Raw genomic sequence first — 5608 nt, forward strand, 5'->3', positions numbered from 1 at the left:
GATGTCGTCCTGAAGAAAAAGTCTTCCTGAATTACATCAGTCCCCGGGACATCCAAGCTGAGAAACAGTCTGAGTCTGGATGATGCTGTTAAGTCCCTGAACTCAGCAATACATAAGGCAGTTCTCAGGAGCCATCAGTGAGCCAGGAAAGACCCATTTTTTGTTAAGCTAGTTTGAAGTGGCTTTCTGTCTCATATAACCAAAAAGCATTACAGAGAAGTGGCTGCGGCTCTGAGCAGAGGAGGCAGGAAGCTGAGCGCTGGCGCTGGGAGGGGGTACCATGGCCGGGATCACGACCACTGAAGCAGTGAAGTGCAAGTTGCAGGTTCTGCAGTGCAAGCCAATGAGGCAGAGGAGAGGGCCGAGCACCTGTAGCAGGAGGTGGAGGAGAAAGGTGGGCCTAGGAGCAGGCTGAGGCTCAGGTGGTCTCCTTGAAACACAGCATCCAGCTCGAAGAGGAACTCGACCATGCCCTGCAAAAACTGAAGGAAGCCGAGAAAGTTGCTGATGAGAGTTGAGTGGTATGAAGGTTACCGAAAGCTGAGCCTTAAAAAGATGAAGAAAAGATGGAACTCCGGAAATCCAACTCAAACAAGCTGAGCACACTGCAGAAGAAGCAGACTAGAAGTATGAAGGGGTGGCTCAGAAGTTAGTGATTACTGAGGGGGACCTGGAAGGCACAGAGGAATGAGCTGAGCTGGCAGACTCCCATTGCCAGGAGGTGGATAAGCAGATAAGACAGACGGACCAGAACCTAAAGTGGCTGAGTGATGCACAAGAAAAGTACTCTCAAAAGAGAGACAAAGAAGAAGAAATAAAGATTCTCACTGTTAAATTCAAGCAGGCAGAGACTGATGCTGAGTTTATGGAGAGCTCAGTACCCAAGCCAGAGAGGATAACTGATGATTTGGAAGATAAGCAGAAATGCACCAAAGAGAAGCACCTTTGTACACAAAGGATGCCAGATCAGCTTCTGCCTGACTGAATGATATGTACAGCACCCCAGCCCCACCCTGTGGCTGCTCCTCCCCAAGGACACTGGCTCCAGCCTGAGGCCAGCCTGCCCAAAACTGGCCTTGAAACTGATGGCTCATCTTTAACAGAAAGGCTGTTTTCTCCTTTTGCCGCTTTTCCCACCCTAACTCCTGTGTCTTCTTCACCAATCTCTGCCTCTCCCTACAGATTTCAGTCGGTCTGGAGTCTGAGCATCTTTGGGAATAATATTTAAGAGAATGTAAGCACAATGTGAAGTGTCTTTAAAAGTATGTTGTGGGGTGCCTGAGTGGCTCAGTGGGTTAAGCCTCTGCCTTCGGCTCAGGTCATGGTCCCGGGGTCCTGAGATCAAGCCCCGCATCGGGCTCTCTGCTCAGCAGGGAGCCTGCTTCCCTTCCTCTCTCTCTGCCTACCTCTCTGCCTACTTGTGATCTCTCTCTGTCAAATAAATAAATAAAAATCTTAAAAAAAAAAAAGTATGTTGTAATGGGGACTCCTAGGTGGCTCAGTCAGTTACGTGTCCAACTCTTAATTTCAGCTCAGAGTCATGTTCTTAAGGTTGTGAGATCTAGCCCTGGGCGTCATAGGACAGGCTCGTGCTCAGTAGGGTGTCTGCTTAAGATTCTCTCTCTCCCTCTGCCCCTCCCTCCATGCACGCTCTCCCTTTCTCTCTCAAATAAATAAATAAATAAATAAATAAATAAATAAAATCTTTTTTAAAAAAGTATATTGTGATGGACACACTTTGTAATTACCTTTTTTGTTGCTGTCAGTGTAGCGACCATTTGTAAAACATTCCAAATAATTCCACAGTTTTGAAGCAGCAGTCTAACCCCTTTCTCACATTTGGAAAGTAACTTTTTCAGCTGAACACATACTGCCCTCACCACAGAAGAGGGAAAGTAGCAGGGGCCTGCCTTATTGAGAACCAGAGCCCAGAAAGAGACCCACTCAGGGAAACTGCATTGCTCTGTTCAGTGTACCAGCCAAATTAGAAAGGGGATTCCAGGGGCGCCTGGGTGGTTCAGTCTGTTGAGTGTCTGCCTTCAGCTCAGATCATGATCTCAGGGTCTTGGGATGGAGCCCCACATCGAACTCCCTGCTCAGTAGGGAGCCTGCTTCTCTCTACCCTTCCTCCTGTTCATGTTTTTTTTTTTTTCCTCTCTCTCTCAAATAAATAAAATCTTAAAAAAAAGAAAAAAAAAAGGAAAAAAAGAAAGGTTACTCCAGAAGGAGTTAGCCAAAAGAGAGTGTGGTTTTCAGCTTTCAGGTTTTCAGCTTTAGGGTATCTCTGAAAAACTTTATTTTTTTTTTTTTTCAGAAGTGAACAAACAAATTAAGTTTGTGAGACCTCTGAGACCAACTCCCTGTCCTATCTTTATCCCTTTCCCAACCACTCACTGAGTGAATCATCATGTTCCCCTTATGCTGAAGTGACCATTTACTTGCTTTCCTGCTTCCTTGAAAGAAAAAAGAAAATTGTGTTTGCCACTGATTTTGCCACATTAAATAAACTCACCTCATCACCCTTTTCTGGGTCTGAAGCTGCTCTCTCTAAAAATGCCGTCTCATCATGCTTTGTATCAGTTAATGCTGGAAAATCTTCAATAGCTTATGAAAAGAATGGCCTTTGAACTTTATACTCTTTTGAAGTGTTGCTTTTTGGGGGGCAAACAGAAAAGGGGGTTGGGGGACAATTGTCACCCTGAAAACTCTCTACAGTTTGTGGGCTGACAGTGTGCTCATCTTTTTTTAACTTTTTTTTTTAATATTTTATTTATTTATTCATTACAAATAGAGATAGAGAGAGAGAAAGAGAGGAAGAGGAAGAAGCAGGCTCCCCAAGGAGCAGGGAGCCCAATGTGGGACTCAATCCCAGGACCCAGGGATCATGACCTGAGCTGAAGGCATATGCTTAACCAACTGAGTCACCCAGGCATCCAGTGTGCTGATCTTTTAAAATTTCTTTTCCTACCCAATTCCCCTTTATGGTGAGGTTTCTCATGTAGATATTATATGTATATTATATCAATATGTATATGAAAAAGTATACAAATTACTTATATAAATTGGTGTTTTACCTCATAAAAGTGAAAATTTTAATAAAAGGATAAAATGGCTAATAGGAAAAAATTTAAATATATTGCATTAGTAATCAAAGAAGTAAAACTGAAGCATATTTTGGATATGATTTTTCACCTAAAAATTTACCCAAAATTGTGATAATCATCCAGCACAGAAGCAAAGATGAGATAAGAAGAGCACCCTCAAGCACTCTTGTGGAAATATAATTCTGCACACATACTTTTGTTGGCTGAAAACCTCAGGAGCTTCCTGGGCAAAATCTGAAATTAGCCCCCACAGAGAGGGCAAGGAGAGACTGAAGAAAGACATATATAAATACACAGAGACAAACATACACTTTAAGACTCCAACACTTAGAGTACAGGCACCTGGAATCGGGTCGCAACCTCAGCCGCACCTGCTGCCTCCCACTGCCTCTGGACCATGGACCCCCACAAAGTGAGCAAGCTTCGGGCCTTCATGAAAATGTGTAAGCACGATCCAAGCATTCTGCGCACTGAGGAAACGCGTTTCCTGCAGGAGTGGGTGGAAAACATGGGGGGTAAAATACCACCTGCCACTCATAAAACTAAATCAGAAGACAGTATCAAGGAAGAAAAACCAGATAGTAAGAAGGCAGAGGAAAACATTAAGACAGATGAACCATGAAGTGAGGAAAGTGATCTAGAAATTGGAAATGAAGGTATGATTGAACCAGATATTGATGCCCCTCAAGAAATGGGAGATGAAAATGTAGAGATAAATGAGGAAATGATGGATCAGGCAAATGATAAAAAAGTGGTGGTCATTGATGCCCTAAATCATGGTGAACTACAGAAAGACATTGACTTGTTCACAGATGCCATCAAACTAAATTCTCACTTGGCCATTCTGTATGCCAAGAGAGCCAGTGTCTTCAACAAATTACAGAAGCCAAATGCTGCCATTAGAGACTATGACAGAGCTATTGAAATAAATCCTGATTCAGTTCAGCCTTATAAGTGGCGAGGGAAAGCACACAGACTTCTTGGCCATTGGGAAGAAGCTGCACATGATCTTGCCCTTGCTTGTAAACTGGATTATGATGAAGACGCTAAGTGCAATGCTGAAAGAAGTTCAACCGAGGGCCCAGAAAATTGCTGAACATGAGAGAAAGTATGACCGAAAACGTGAAGAGTGAGAGATCAAAGAAAGAATAGAAAGGGTTAAGAAGGCTCGGGAAGAACATGAGAGAGCCCAGAGGGAGGAAGAAGCCAGACAACAATCAGGAACTCAGCATGGCTCTTTCCCAGGTGGCTTTCCTGGGGGAATGCCTGGTAATTTTCCTGGAGGAATGCCTGGAATGGCAGGGATGCCTGGGCTCAATGAAATTTTTAGTAATCCAGAAGTTCTTGCAGCCATGCAGGGTCCAGAAGTTATGGTGGCCTTCCAGGAGGTGGCCCAGAACCCAGCGAATATGTCAAAATACCAAAACAACCCAAAGGTTATGAATCTCATCAGAAAACTGTCAGCCAAATTTGGAGGTCAAGCATAATGCCCTTCTGACAAATAAAGCCCCGGCTGAAGGAAAAGCAACTTCAATCACCTAATGGATGTTACAAAAATACAAACCAGTATACCTCTGACCTTCTCATGAAGAAAGCTGGGGTGCTGAGAAGAGAATGCCTACCCCTTTGCTCCCTATGCAATGAAACATTCTACAACGGTTTGCCATTAAGGTATTCATTCAGATAATGTTTTTCCTACTAGGAACTACAAACTTGAAACACTTTTAAACCTTAAAAATATTTAAAAACATATTAAAAGGGTGTGTTAGCCCCTACATTTTTCTTTACTAATCATGTCAGTTTTTTTTTTTTCCTTTGGATTAATTGGGCAAGGAAGATAAACTTCAGTGCAGAAGATTTATTGCTCAGTTATAACAAGTAAAATAAAGGTTTATTAGTGAAAGGCAAATAATATAATGCTGCAGGAGACTTGGATTACTTAGCTGTGTTCTTGTCTGATATAGAAAATAGAGATAATGAAGCCCACCTCTCAGACAAGTAAAAAAGATCCCATGGACGGGCACCTAGGATAAGTGCACACAGCAGACACTTAATGAGTGTCAATTCTCTAGTCTCTTGTCTTGAGGGCTACACACATTGCCTAGAATACAACAAGGATTCAAAATTGTTAAGTGAATGAGCTTTTTCTCAAAGAACTCTGAATCCACCTATGCAAACAACAATCTGCCCACACTTCCCCATCATACCTTTGAAAAATGCAATGAGAGAATGGTTAAGACACCCTATGGAATTTAGAATACATTATATTTCAACTTTACTCTGAATTACTCGTCTAAAAAAAGGGAAAATATATCTGATCAGTCCAGCTAATGTTCTTCTCAAACTCAAGCTGCTTTCAGTGATCACTCTCTCTTCATAACTGTTCATAAACCATCTACTTACTAGTCCAGTCAAAAATTATGCTAATAGTAACATCAAAATTACTAGGCTACAGTTTTCAAAATCCTTTCCCTTCCTTCTTTTTCTTTTTTTCCTCCATTTGA

The 5608-nt window shown here is 42.4% G+C and overlaps 2 pseudogenes; both read left to right on the forward strand.

Annotated features, from left to right (window-relative positions):
* Positions 1–280: 280 nt before the first annotated feature.
* On the forward strand, positions 281–985 carry LOC116590148 (annotated as a pseudogene).
* A 2516-nt stretch (positions 986–3501) lies between these two features.
* LOC116590875 lies at positions 3502–4608 on the forward strand (annotated as a pseudogene).
* Positions 4609–5608: the final 1000 nt, after the last annotated feature.

This window comes from Mustela erminea, chromosome 5 (assembly GCF_009829155.1).
Source record: "Mustela erminea isolate mMusErm1 chromosome 5, mMusErm1.Pri, whole genome shotgun sequence".
NCBI lineage: Eukaryota > Metazoa > Chordata > Mammalia > Carnivora > Mustelidae > Mustela > Mustela erminea.